We start from the raw sequence: 15,142 nt of genomic DNA on the forward strand, positions 1-15,142 counted from the left end.
CTGCTTGAGTTTTGCAGTGGATTAAAACCACACTGATGTTGCAAAGATTTAGAGGGATGCATGGGGAAACCCAGAGGGAAGAAATTGGAGAAGGGATGGGAAGGCTCAAGGATAGGTAGGGGGATAAGGGTAGGATAGGATGGGAGAATAGAACAGAACACAACATAATAGAAAAAAGAATAGAATAGAATTAGAACAGAACAGAACAAAACAGGACAGAACAGAATAGAAAAGAAAAAAGAATAGAATAGAATAGGGGAAAAAAGAATAGAATAGAATAAGAGTTGGAAGGGACCTTGGAGGTCTTCTAGTCCAACCCCTCTGCTTAGGCAGGAAACCCTACACCACTTCAGATAAATGGTTCTCCAACATCTTCTTAAAACCATCCAGTGTTGGAGCATTTACAACTTCTGGAGGCAAATTGTTCCACTGATGAATTGTTCTCACTGTCAGGAAATTCCTCCTAAGTTCTGCTGAGTTGCTTCTCTCCTTGATTGCCTCTTGTTCTACCCTCGGGGTCTTTGGGAATAGCTTGGCTCCCTCTTCTTTGGGGCAGCCCCGCAAATACTGGAAGGATGCTATGATGTCACCCCTGATCCTGCTTTTTTAAAAAACTAGACATACCCAATCCCAGCACCCGTTTTTTATATGTTCTTTATAAGAGACTTTCAATATCGAGAGTTTAACGAAGACTCATATTTTAAGAAAGTTAGGAGGAGTCTAGTTGCACCTTTACTGACTAATACCTTGCATTAAAAGGCAAAAGTTTCAGCTCAGGAAATCCGGCAATGCTTTCAGATAAAATTCATTGGAAAAGGTGCAAGAAGACTCCTTGGGATTTTTTGCTACCCAGACAGCTCGGTGGAAGACGAGGAGTTAAATGCAGAGAGGGAGAAAATGGGGCAATCATGCAACAATGCCTGAGGATTAACTTCCCCAAAACCCACCTTGGAAAAGAAAAAAACCCACAATCTAATCTTCTCTTTTTGTTAAAGGGATTTGTTCCTTCTGCGCTCCATTTCTGTTTTCCTTTTTTTTAAAGCTCCATTGCTCTTTTCCTTTTATAAAAAATAAAATCAATCCTCTTTCATAACTGGGTTTTTGAAATAGAATTGGGTGACTTATGTTAAGAAGTGTGAGTGTGCTGGAATGAATAAGATTGCAAGACTTTTGGGTGTTGATTTTGAAGGGATGTGATCCAGTCCTAACATAAAACTGCTCCAAACTCGATTGCAGAAAATACGACTTCAGCAACAGAGTGGTCAATGCCTGGAATGCTCTACCTGACACTGTGGTTTCTTCCCTAAACCCCCAAAACTTTAACCTTAGGCTGTCCACTGTTGACCCCACCCCATTCCTAAGAGGTCTGCAAGGGTCATGCATAAGCTCACCAGCGTTCCCACCGCCCCTGTCCTGATATCCCCTTGTATTCATATCATTTCATGCATACCAGTGGTGAAACGTAATTTTTTTTTTGCCACTGGTTCCCTGGGCGTGGCTTGGCGGGGGCGGGGGCGTGGTCATGTGACTGGGTGGGCGTGGCCAACTTTTTTTAATTTTTAAAGCATTTTTAACTACCTATTCGCCCGAATGGGTAGTTAAAAAATGCTTTTAAGAAGGTGGGGAGAGGGTCAGCTGATCTGCGCGATCATCAGAAGCTTTTTTTTCTAGCCACTACACGCCAAACTAGCTTGGGTCATTAACCAATGAAAAAGTCCAGTGAAAAGCATTGAGATGCAATGAAAGGCTGTTTTAGCCTCATGGCTTCTGTACATTTAGGGAAAGGGGCGGAGCTTAGAAGGCATTGTCAACTCAGTGGTATAAATAAGAATGACATCCAAGATCTGTCCAAGGTCCTGAAACGTTCCTGATTGTGGGGCCCTTGGTGCTCTCTGAGCTTGGTGGTTTTCTTGCAGGCGTTTCATGACCCAACTAAATAACACCATCAGTAGGTAGCATTGATGAGGTTCCCTAGTTGGGTCATGAAACGTCTGCAAGAAAACCACCAAGCTCAGAGAGCACCAAGGAAGCTTCAGTTCTCCTCCTCCTCCTCCTCCTCTCCTCAAACTCCCCTCTCAAACTCCCCCAAGCACCCCACAATTCAACCGTGAGTTACAAACATTCTCACAGATTTGCTACATCATCCCTAAGCTTCTCCCACAAATGGTTGCTAAAAGTCCTTGTTGTCAGGAGATACTTCGGCCTTGTTCCTTTTATGAATCGCCCTTTTCTTGATCTGTGGCCGGAATAAAGTTCTGTCTTTTGTAAACAGTAACAGAGTTGGAAGGTACCTTAGAGGTCATCTAGTCCAACCCCCCTGCTCATGCTGGAGACCTGGACTAGGGATTCGAACCGCCAAACTGCCGACCTTTCTGAATAACAAGCTCAATGTCTTAGCCGGGACGCCCTATGCACAGTCACCCATGTGCTGGTGACGTCTCGCCTGGACTACTGTAACGCTCTCTACATGGGGCTTCCCTTGAAATGCACTTGGAGACTGCAGTTGGTCCAGAATGCGGCCGCGCGGGTGATTATGGGGAGTACTAGGTACTCCCATGTGATACCTCTCCTGCGCGAGCTGCACTGGCTTCCTGTGGTCTATCGAGTGCGTTTCAAGGTCTTGATTACGATCTTTAAAGCGCTCCATGGCTCAGGACCTAGTTACCTGCGGGATCGTATTCTGCCCCATACATCCCTACGACCCATCCGCTCGCACAGAGAGGGACTTCTCCAGGTGCCGTCCACCAGACAGTGCCATGGGGCGGCGCCTAGGAGCAGAGCCTTCTCTGTGGCGGGCCCAGCCCTGTGGAATGACCTCCCCCCGGATATTAGGACCACTACTGACCTCCGCTCCTTCCGTGTCAAGCTCAAGACCCACCTTTTCCAAATAGCTGGCCTGGCTCAACCATAACTTCGTATCGCTCCTGATGGGTTTTTTAATTTAGTAATTTTATTTAAGGGGATTTTAAATTGTGTTTTTAACTGTCTTTCACTTATAAGTCAACTCTCCTCCATGCACATATGTATATGTCTCTGTTCTTTTTGTATATATGTTTGTCTTATGTGTATTTTTATCCGTTTTGATTGTATGCCACCCCGAGTCCTTTGGGAGAGGGTTGCGGCTAATCAAATAAAATTATTATTATTATTATTATTATTATTATTATTATTATTATTATTATTATTATTATTATTATTATTATTATTATTATTATTATTATACCCTGAGCCCCCTAGTCTTTTTCTTGGGTGGCTTTGCCAACGTGGCCTGCGATGAGATGAAAATGTTCCCCCTGTGAATTCGTTGCCCCTCTTAAAGGAATAAAAAGAGGGCTCTCCCCCACCCCGACAACAGTTGCTGTGAGCAGATATCAAAGGACTGCCTGTATTCTTCGATTCAGGGATGGGTCCAATGATTTACTGCAGAAACTGGTATCTTCTTGGCTGTTTTGACAGGAACCATTAAATACCGTGAAACAGGAGTGGTTCCAGCTGTCTTGGCATCCTTTTTCCCCCCCTCCTATGAAACCCTGACATCTGTTTCCTTTTATGCTTATCATTCTGCTGAAATTAAAATTGCAGAAGTGGGGGCTTCCCGGTTTCTGCGTATCGAGTCTTCTGATATTTTTTTCTTTATAAAGTTTTTTTATTTTTTTCATTTTCATAGCATATAACCACATTTATACTATTACATAGCCAACATCGTATTGTATTATTAAATGTTTATATCAATTCGTCTTGCCATCAGCTCCCAAAAACAATTATTGGTTCTTCTTCTCTCCATACACCAGATTTGTACCTTATCCATCACTTTCTTCTCCCTCTTTCCTTCCCCTCCTTCCCTCCTTTCTTCCCTCTGTCGTCTTTCTCTTCTCTACTTCCCCTTCCTCTCTCCTTCTCCTCTCTCCCCTTTCCACTCCTCCTTTCTCTCCTCCTCTCCTCCCCTGCCCTCTCTCCCATCCCTCTCTTCTTCCCTTACCTCCCTCCTCTACTTCCCACTCTTCATCTCATTTACTTGGTGTATTTCAGCCTCTGAGCGAGCTCCATTTTATCTTGATGGGATTTATAATTCCTTTTCAATATACATATTTAATTTGACATATATCTTCCTCCTTTTTTAAAAAAAAAAAAGAACAAAAAGTATGCATATATAGTCATTGTGCTTTTAACCATCACCATCCCAGCCTGTTCTGATATTTGAGGGGCTACCCCAAAGAAGAGGGGGGGAAAGCTAGTCTCCAAATCCCCTGCAGGCAGGAGAAGAAGCAACGGGTGGAAACTAACCAAGGAGAGAAGCAACTTAGTCTGCTTCCTGCCTAAAAACACGTTTCTCCATTTCTTATCCCAGGAAATATAATATTCTGCCTTTTCAATATTTCCCAGGATATTTCATTTTTCTAGGAGAGGGGTGGGTTTAACTTCCCACATGCATAAATGAATAAAACCGCTTGGGGGGGGACCCCAAAAGTTACATGGCCCTCTCTTTGAGGTCAAGTAGGAGTTAAACTCAACCCAAAGATGACTTTACCATAAATAGAGATGTTGGAGAAATTCCTTCTCCATGGTCAAGGAAAGCTTCCAGAAGATGTAAGATAATTTTGAGGGGAAAGAATGCCAAGCCATCGGTGATGTCCCTGCCCTTTTGATTTAAAGAAATCTGCATAGCTCTTGGTCTGTTTTGGAAAGGCAGGCATGCATACTAATTCAATCAGTTCCCCCTTGCACAGGGATTTGCACAGTGGGCCTTCGGGCACCCCAGCCTTGCTTGTTACTAATGTCATTGAAAGCGTATTGTTGCATCGCAAGGCTTCTCAAAGTTGACTGCTTGAAGAGAGGTGGACTTCAACTCCTAGAATTCTCCAACCAGGGGAATTCTGTGAGTTGAAGTCCACTTGTCTTCCAAAAGTCAAAGGCAAGAAACCCGGATGGCTGAGGAATTCTGGGAGTTGTAGTCCACCCATCTTCAAGCAACCAAGGTTGAGAAACAATGGCCCAAAGCATCTAACTTCTGTGCATTTGTTTATCCTGTATATATATCACCAGTGCTTAAGACAAGCTCGGTGTTTAATCCCCTGGAAACAGTCAAGCTGGAATAATTTTTAAGGAGAACACACGTTTGAATCCTTTTCTTCCAATTAGAAAAGATGAAACAGGACTTGTGCGTGTGCTTTTCCCCTCTGCCTAATTGGGGCCAATTCAGCTTGCTTTGAGTTGATAAGACACTCAACCGGGGGCCTTCGTGACTTTGTTCTGGGTGTCTGCCAAACAGCAGTGACTTCATTCCCATTGGGCTGAGCAAGTCAAGGAGAGAAATTGATGGTTTCTTCAGCTTGGTTTCCTTCTTCGCCCATGAAATGACAGCAGCTGTCAGAAGAGAAATGACGTTAGACGAAAGAGGGTTTTGATTTTTAAAAAAAAGCTAGTCTGGGGGTGGATTAAGCTGTCCTTCAAAGGCTAGGACCCTCGTCCTGTGGTTAGGTGCAAGTGGTTACGGCACCTTTTTAATTGATGATGGGCTGCATTTAAATGAGCAGTCTCATCAATTAGATTTGCTTAATTTAAAAATAATAGTTTGCCTGCTGCCCAGGCGAATCGGTGCAACATAATTCATGTGTAGGTAGCTAGCACCCACCCCTCTCCTAGAAGAATGAAATATCCTGGAAAATATTGAAAAGGCATTGCTTAGGAGGAAACATTAAAAGAAAAAATTGAATGTAACAGAGATATACTGCTTCAAAGAAATGCAAAGACCTTTATCATGGAGAAACAAATCAATCGTCTTCTTCTTTTAACGACCCCATAATCCCTTGTGGAGGTGGAGTCTGGGCAACTGGAGTTGAGTGTTTACTGGCCAGATGCCATTCCTGTCGCCAGAGCGGAGGTTCTCACACTTTCCATTGATGGTGAATTGGAGCCAGTTTTGTTTCACCAAAAGCTATGCCGGGCCCCCTAAACAAGACTTCAAGTAAGGAATAAGGCTTTTTTTTAAAGCAATTAACTTTTGCTATCGTTAACAAGAAACTACCAGCTGTTTTCTCATCTAAAAATAATGCCTTGAATACCAGCTGGTAATTATCTCCAGCTCTGCTTCTTTCCAGAAGGCATCAGGTGAGTGGTAAATCTACCTACAGTTTTCAAGAGACTGTTAAGCATGATGACCGCATCAATAAACCAGCATCGGTTTATTTCCTTATAGGTTGGTGTTTTTTGGCTTCCTTCATACTGCCACCTACTGGAAAGACATCTGTGGAAAAAGTGGGGAGATAATCAGAATAGAGTTGGAAGGGACCTTGGAGATCTTCTAGTCCAACCCCTTGCTCAAGCAGGAGACCCTATGCCATTTCAGACTAGTGGCTGTCCAGTCTCTTCTTAAAAACCTCCAGTGATGGGGAAGGAAGGAAAGAAGGAAGGAAGGAAGGAAGACAACATAACAGAATAACAAAGTCAGAAGGGACCTGGGAGGTCTTCTAGTCCAACCCTGCTCAAACAAAAAACTTTCTACCATTTCAGACAAATGGTTGTCCAATCTCTTATTAAAAACCTCCAGTGATTGAGTGTCTACAATTTCTGAAGGGAAGTCATTCCACTGGTTAACTGTTCTAAGTGTCAGGAAGTTTCTCCTTAATTCCAGGTTGATTCTCTCCTGGATTATGGAACTTCCCTTGTGTGTGATGGGAGATGGAATCCAATATTTCCCAAGGATTATACAAGTTTTTGGTTTTTACATATTCAATATTCATCCTGAGCTGTTGGGATTTCTTTAGAGAATAGACAGCATAGCAATATTTGAAGATAAAGTGTTATCTTAGGTAGATAACGAATCTACCTAATAAAGAATATGAATAAAGAAATGATATGCCTACGTTCATTTTTCTTTTTCTTATTATTAAGTTTCCTTATTTACAAGAAAGAGAAAGGGGGAAATGTCAAGAGACAGATATCTTTCAGATGACAATTGAGGAAAGCAAATTAGCAATTTAGTGAGATGAATATGCAAATATAATTCAAAATCTGGATAGATCTCAGTAGTAACTAAAGCCAGATTGATTTAGTAATGATAGCATTACAATGCAATTACGTGCATATTTTAAAGGCATGCTAACGTTGTAAACCTTTTTAAAGGTATTTACTATTGTTGGAAATGATAAACACAAAGTTTTGAGGATTAACAGCCTTTGCAGTGGGGAAATTATGGTGTGGGTGAAGCTCTTGGTGTGTGCTTTCCAATAGAATTCTTTCATTCCACAAAACAAACATCTTTTAAAATGGATTGCAATGGATTGAAGTAAATTTCAGTTAACTCAATTTCAATTGACCTCCTAGGAACCTATTCCTCTGATGGGAAAGTTGTCTTCATTCTATGGGATTCTTGGTGGTTTTCTTGCAGACGTTTCATTACCCAACTAGGTAACTGCATCAGTTCCAAGAACATGTTACTCAGTTGGGGAATAAAACAACCAAGCTCAGAGAGCACCAAGGACCCCACAGTTCAAACCAGAAGTACAAATATTCTCTTCTACTGGTACTTTGTGAAATTCCTACCATCAAGGTAATGATAGTCTATGCACCCTAATATAATTGGGTTGGTTTCCTGTGTTTGAACTAAAATGGAAGTGACAAAATTCTAACACAGGAAAAATGAGATGATGGATGGATGGATGGATGGATAGATAGATAGATAGATGATAGGAGAGAGATAGGAGAGAGAGAGAGAGAGAGAGAGAGAGAGAGAGAGAGAGAGAGAGAGAGAGAGAGAGAGAGATATGGATAGATGATGGATGGATGGATGGATGGATGGACAGGATAGATAGATAGATGGATGGATGGATGGATGGATGATGGATGGATGGATGGACAGGATAGATGATGGATGGATGGATGGATGATGGATGGACGGATGGACAGGATAGATAGATAGATAGATAGATAGATAGATAGATAGATAGATAGATAGATAGATAAACAGAGTTGGAAGGGACCTTGTAGGTCATCTATTCCAAACCCCCACCCAAGAGACCTTACACCCACCCTGCCTTCAAACGTTGCGAGAAAACAACCTTAAATCATGGGTGTTTCGAAGCTAGGATCCAAGGTGAAAAAAGAAAACTTATTTTATCCAAAAAAGCTACCATTTTGGAGCAAAATGCACATTCCATCCATTTGGTGTCATCCAAAGATGAGCCCAAAGCTTTGACCACCACGGAGAATAATAGGGTGCCAGCTGGGAGGTGTCCTTAGGCATTCTCTGGCCATAAAAATATTACAGGTGTTCTTAAACGAACGCTCCCTTCGCCTGACCTTGGCTGGAGAATTGTTGCGTACAGCCAAAGCAGTGCCTTCTATTGTGTCAAAAGCTTTTACATTGGAGCATAATGCCGCCCCTACACCTCCCAGGGGAGTCTTGTTTCCACCCGGCAGGAGCCCCTCCGTTCCCTCCAAAAGGATCAGAACATTGTCGCTGATTGCCTGCTGAGATACCTTTTATGACCCGCAGCTCTCCCCATGCGCCGATGTGCCTTCCAGGAACATGAATTCATTCCTGCTCACCGGCAATTACCTCTTTTCGCTCTAATCCGCAAAGCAGATCTATGTAGCTGGTTGAAAAGGGCAACTGTTGTTATAGAAGCGAGCGCCATTTTCATGCCGACGTGGATCCGACTCACTTTGCAAAGAATACCAAGAAAAATATCTATGGAGACTCTTCAATCCTCAGTGCCATGGTTGCCCCAAAGGTGCTTTCTCAAGAGGCAACTGGACTTTGTATTTATTTATTTATTATGTATTGATGTATTTATTATTTTTTTATTTCTCAACAAGTACAGGGAGACAAGTATGAAAACACATGGAAAAAATGGCACAAATAAATGGATATAAATAAATGATCTATTCTCTGTCATTCATCTACTGTCTGTATTTAGCTATCATTTATCCATCTACTGTCTATATCATTTATCATCTATCATTTCTAACTACTGTTCGTATCTTATCTATTGTTTATCATCTATGTCTGTCTGTCTGTCCCTTTTATTTCATTTCGTTCCATTTGTTTCTTTGTCAACAAGTACAGGGAGACAAGTATGAAAACACATGGAAAAAAATGGCACAAATAAATGGATATAAATAAAGCAAAACATAGCCATAAGCACATAAAAAGGGGACATATCAGTGGGGACAGTAGGAGAGGGACGGTAGGCTCACTGGTGCGCTTATGCACGGCCCCTTTACGGACTCCTTAAGAAACGCGTAAGGTCAACTGTAGGCAGCTTAAGGTAAAAGGTATGGGGGTTAGAGGAACCAACAACAGGATCGGGTAGGGTGTTCTACACATTTACTACTCTGTTACTGAGATCGCTTTTCCTGTAATCAAGATTAGAACAGATGACATTTGGTTTGTATCTATGGATAGCCCTTGTGTTACTGCGGTTGAAGTCAAAATAGTCATTAACAGGGAGGACGTTGTGGCAGATTATCTTGTGCACTAAACTCGGAAAGTAGATGGCGTAGTTCAAGGTTATCCAGGCCTAAAATTTCAAGCTTGGTGGCAAACGGAATTTTATGACGAGCAGAGGAGTTGAGTTCTCTTCTTGTGAAATACCTCTGGACCCTCTCTAATGTTTTAATGTCCGAAATGCAGTGGGGGTTCCAGGCAGGTGAGCAGTATTCAAGGATAGGTCTGGCAAAGGTTTTTTTAAGGCCCTAGTTAGCAGCATAGCGTTCCAGAGAGAAAAGTACGTAAAATAAGGTTGACAACTCTGAAATGCCTTTTGAGCAATGTTGTTACAGTGAGCTCTGGGGTTTAGGTCTTTCAAAATGAGTACCTCTAGGTCTTTGACAGAGCGTGGGTCATCTTTTAGATCGTTTCCGCCCAGCTTGCATTTGATATTTTGATTTTTATTGCCAAAATTTTAAAAAAATATTTTTCCTTGAAGAGGTTTTGCTTCTCATTCAAGAAGCTTCTTCTGTTCTTCCATCCTCCCCCATTCACCCTGAACTGAAGGGGCTTCTTGGATGAGAAGCGAAACCTCTTCAAAGAAAATCCAGAAAGTCCAGTTTCCTCTTGAAAAAGCCCCTTTGGGAATGCCAAGAAGAGCACAATAACTGGACTGTCGGACTCGGGTTGACCATTAGAGGGAGGCAAAGAGGTTCAGAAAAAAAATCTAGCTCTTTGCTGCCACCTACAGGTCAGCTAATAGGTAACCTGAGAGAAAACAAGGATCCATTTCCTGAAGATGCATTTTTCAAGAGGCAACTGGACTTTCTAGTTTTTCTTCGAAGACATTTCGCTTCTCATCCAAGAAACTTCTTCATGCATTTCGTATTGTTAGCGTTATGATTTAAGCCTAGTTTTTTTTCCCCCTTCCGTTTATAATAAGAGTAATCCTCTTATCAATAATGAGGAAGATGAAGTATTCCATTAGTTATTTTATGGTGGTATTACTGGCTCTTCAGAAAAGCAACTCTCTCTTTTAATCGAGAGAAAAACAGAGAAACTGGCACAAAACCCAGAACAAGAACCTCAAATATTCTCTCAGAAGCTGCTTTTTCAAAAAACAACTGGAGCCTGGAAAGGCCTTGATTTAAATCAAGCTCAATTCAGGATTGTGGATCGAAGGGAACAGCGAAGGAACACGGGCCGACTTGGGAGTAAAGGCACAGGTGGACGGTGAATGGCCCCTCCCACAGGGAATAAAGAGGAGCGAAAGGGGAGTGGAGTTTGTAGGAGGCAATTAGTTCAGTTCATGAGGGTGAAGGTCTGTTCCTGACTTCTTGCCAAGGAATTGCTGCTACAGCTTGGAGTTTGGAAGATATCGGCCTGCAGCTCTCCAAGACTGATAAGGCCTGTAGTTGTGAATTCTCTTGAAAGACTGTTAGCCAGGACTTTGCTGGAGAGGAATTCACTTTAACCTAAATAAAAGAGGTTTTATCAGGACTTCGTGATCTTGGGAAGCCTCGGTCAGAACAGGTTGTTCCAAAAAATAAATAAATAAAACATTGAAGTGGGCATTAGAGATGCATCCAGTGCCCAGGAAATAGGCACGTGGTTACGCCAAGGATACTAGCAGGAGTGGTGTGCGGTTCACTGTGGATGCTTTTGTAAGCAATTTGCAAATCCAGTGGTTGAATAAGCACCGAAGCCAATGAAGTGACAGATAGCAACCTTGAGGCAACTCTGGAAGCTTTAACACACACACACCCTCCCCCCAAAAAGCCTGCATGAGCCGCTCTCCCCTGGCACCGATTCTCTTCTGCAAAGTCCTTCCAGCCCCATCGCCCTTGCCAGGTGGACGTGATTCATCTCCCAGGTGTTTGGCACTGCCAACACGCTCGGAGCAATCCCTCAGATGCCTTCGCACCGTGTGCCAAGCTGAAAGCCAAGATGTCAGATCAAATCAATCGCTATTGTGATCAGAGAGCAGGATAAGGGGATTTGGGTGCAGCTAGTAGGAAGAAACAGAAAAAGGCAGAACGGGGATGAAGCTGAAAGGTGTAAAAAAAATGCAAACTGTGAGATTTGAAAAGCAGTTGCATGCAAGGGCCAGGTGGAGAAGAAAGAAAGAAGGAGGGAGGGAAGGAAGGAAGAAGATAGTAGGTATGTAGATGATAGATGACAGATGACAGATGATGGATAGATAAAGAAACTAAGTGAGGGAGGGAGGAGATGGGAATAAGAAGAAGGACAAAAAAGGAGAAGGAAGGAAATATGCAGATGAGATGAGAAATGATAGATGGATAGAAAGAGAAAGAAACTAAGGAAGGGAGGGAGGAGATGGGAAAGAGAAGAAGGGAAGTCCTTCCCAGCCCTCAAGAACACTCTGCAGGCTTCAGCAGGGCTGGGGGGGGAGCCAAAAATGCCCCCGTTTTTTGCAAAAAATGGGTAGAAAACGGGCCGTTTTTTGCAAAACAAAGGCAGGCATTTTTGAAATGCCTTCCTTTCTTCCCCCTCCTCTCCCTTCCCTTCCCTTTTTCCTTCCTGTCCTTCCTTTCCTCTCTCCCCTCCCTCCTTCCCCCTCCTTTCCTTTCCCCTTTTCCTTCCTTCCTTCCTTCCTTCCTCTCTCCCTCCCATCCCTTCTCTTCAATTAGCTTTCCTTTTTCCTTCCTTCCTTCTTTCCTTCCTACCCTCTCTCCCTTCTCCTTCCTCCCTCCCCCTTTCCTTCATTTCTTCCTCTCTCCTTTCCTTTCTCTTCAATTACCTTTCCTTTTTCCTTCTTTCCATCCTACCTTCCCTTCCTTCCTTTCCTTCCTTCCCCTCCTCTCCCTTTGTTAGATTGGGTAATGGATAGGCACACACAGGCTCAACGGTAACAACCGCTCTTTATTAAGTACAACAAGGGAGAACCATCCAGCGAAGGTTGAGTCCGACAGCAGCCCTTTTATAGGGAGCTGTCAGGCCCTTCGACCAATAGGATTAAACAGAGGGCACAGAGGACCTTGGTGGGAACCACTGTGGTTAGAACAAGTATCTAACACCCTTCCCTTCCCCTTTTCCTTCCTTCCTTTCCTTCCTTCCCCCTCCCTCCCCTTTTTCTTTCCTTCCTTCTTTCCTTCCTCCCTCCCTTCTCCTTCCTCCCCCCTTTTCCTTCCTTCCTTCCTCCCTCCCTCCTTTCCTTTCTCTTCAATTACCTTTCCTTTTTCCTTCCTTCCTTCCTTCCTTCCTTCCCTCCTTCCTTCCAGAGGCTTCCAGGATTCTGCATAGTACAAACAACCCCAGCTTCGCCAGATGTTACCTTACAGGTTGCATCACCTTCAGCCCCTCTGGTCAATGATCATTTTGCCTGGATGGTGATCACAGCTGTCACCCAGCACATCTGCAACATCTGCCCTGCTATTCCTGTAGGCTGACCTATCTAAGCAGTCCAAAGTTCTCCAGTTGGGGCTGTGTGATCCTTTTAAGAAGTTATGGTAGGTGATTGTGGCATTTAAGTGCTGTTGTGGGGTTGTTTAGCAGACAGTGAGAAAAGGGCCCATTGCTTTTAAGCGCTATAAAGGACAAACTGGAGCCAACAGCTTCCACAAGGCTTCTGGGAACTCCACGTATCTTCTGCCTAACCTCATATTGATGGAGGCTATCAAATTAGCAGCTGCAGAAAACTTTTCCCCCCAAGAAATGGTCTTAAAACTCTCTGACCAATCGTTTTGTAAAGGTAAAGGTTCCCCTCGCACAGATGTGCCAGTCGTTCCCAACTCCAGGGGGCGGTGCTCATCTCCGTTTCAAAGCCGAAGATCCAGCGCTGTCCGAAGACGTCTCCGTGGTCATGTGGCTGGTATGACTCAACGCCTAAGGCGCATGGAGCACTGTTAATCTTCCCATCAAGGTGGTTCCTATTTTTCTACTTGCATTTTTTAATGTGCTTTTGAACTGCTAGGTTGGCAGAAGCTGGGACAAGGAACAGGAGCTCACTCCGTTACGCGGCACTCGGGATTCGAACTGCTGACCTTTCTGATCGACAACCTCAGCATGCCACACAATCTTTATAAAGCCCCAAGAAATGTATTTAATAGAAAATCAATAAAAATAATTTTTTAAAAAGAAATAGAACGACTGTGGCAGGAGAAAGCAAAGGTAGCGCCAACAGCCATAGGCGCCTTGAGTGCAATCCCACAATATCTGGAGCACACACCGTCAGCATTCACACGCTCGCCATCCGTCAATAGCAAAAGGCGTCTTTACTTGAAACGGCTTACATCGGTGGTGCAGAAGTGGGATTCAGCTGGTTTGGGACGGTTCGCCGGAACTGGTAGTGGAAATCGCGGGTGGGCCTGGCGCTACGCCGTCCTATTTAGACATGCTTTCAAGCCAAAGCGCATGCGTGGAAGGCTGAGTGCATGTGAGGATGGGGCATGCGCACTCACATTTTTCCTTCCTTCTCACATTCGCGAACTGGTAGGGAAAGTAAGTGAATACCCACCTCTGCTGAGATGGCCTCTTTTTTAAAAATAGTTTTTATTAAACATTTTAGCCTTTAAAAACGGGGGGAGGGGGACGACTAACAAATACAGGAAAAAACAAGACAAACATAACAATATAAAATAGCCTTCTGTATGGGTATACTTGTTTTGCCTTTGTAGTTCTCTATTCTACGTGGCCTTCCCATCAGTTTTAACCTCTGTAATGTTGAAAGCACAGGTGTACTCACAGTTGTAATCATATTAATTTGTTCATATCCCCATTGTATTTACATTGTGGGTCAATACTTTAAGTCTGATAGTAATTAGTAACTTTGGTTAATTCTTTTATTCAATACTAGTTTAGAAAAGACAAAAAAAAAAAAAGACTTCTATCTCCTCTTTTGGCTTCTCTTTTCCAGCCACTTATAAATTCCATTCCATGTTTTATAATAATCCGATTCTTCTCTTTCTTTTAACTCCGTGGTCATTCTGTCCATCTCTGCACATTTGAGGTGGTATCTTTAACACCACGAAAGAAGAACTTCTGCCTATCCCAGGTCCTTGGACAGGACTCGGTAGCTGGACCAAAATGCCAAATTCAATCTCAACATCTGGATGACGGTGCAACCAGCCACAATAACAAAGTCCAGTAGTTGCTTTCTCCATTTTCCAAGTTCCCTGGCCAACCACCACAAAGGCGCTACTGCCCCCTGCTGGAAATACACCCATATAACATTTAGATATTTAATGGAGCATGTAAAGCGGATTTGATTTTTGTTGTTGTTGTTTTGAATTGTTCCTCCTCCGCTAGAATCACTTCCTAGTTGCCTCCGAAGGCACAAAGAGTGGTCTTTCGCAGCCCCCTCAGTGCTCAGTTGAAAGCTTCAGTTGAAAGTCTCCAAGGGGGAACTTGAAACATTCTGTCTGCAAAGTTATGAAAGGATCTCTGCTCTTCTTAGATATTATTAGAATAGAATAGAATATAGGATAGGATAGGATAGGATAGGATAGGATAGAATAAAGAATACAGTAGAAGAATGGAATGGAATAAGGAATAAAATAGAATAGAATAGAATGTAGGATAGGATAGGATAGGATAGATTGTAGAATAGAATAAAATAGAATAGAATAAAGAATGGAATGGAATAGTATAAGGAATAGGATAGAATAAGGTAGGATAGAATAGAGCAGATTGCAAAATAGAATAGAATAGAATAGAATGTAGGATAGGATAGGATAGAAGAGGAAGAGGGAA

The sequence above is a fragment of the Natrix helvetica genome (assembly GCF_964273705.1).
Source record: "Natrix helvetica genome assembly, chromosome: 6".
Classification (NCBI taxonomy): domain Eukaryota; kingdom Metazoa; phylum Chordata; class Lepidosauria; order Squamata; family Natricidae; genus Natrix; species Natrix helvetica.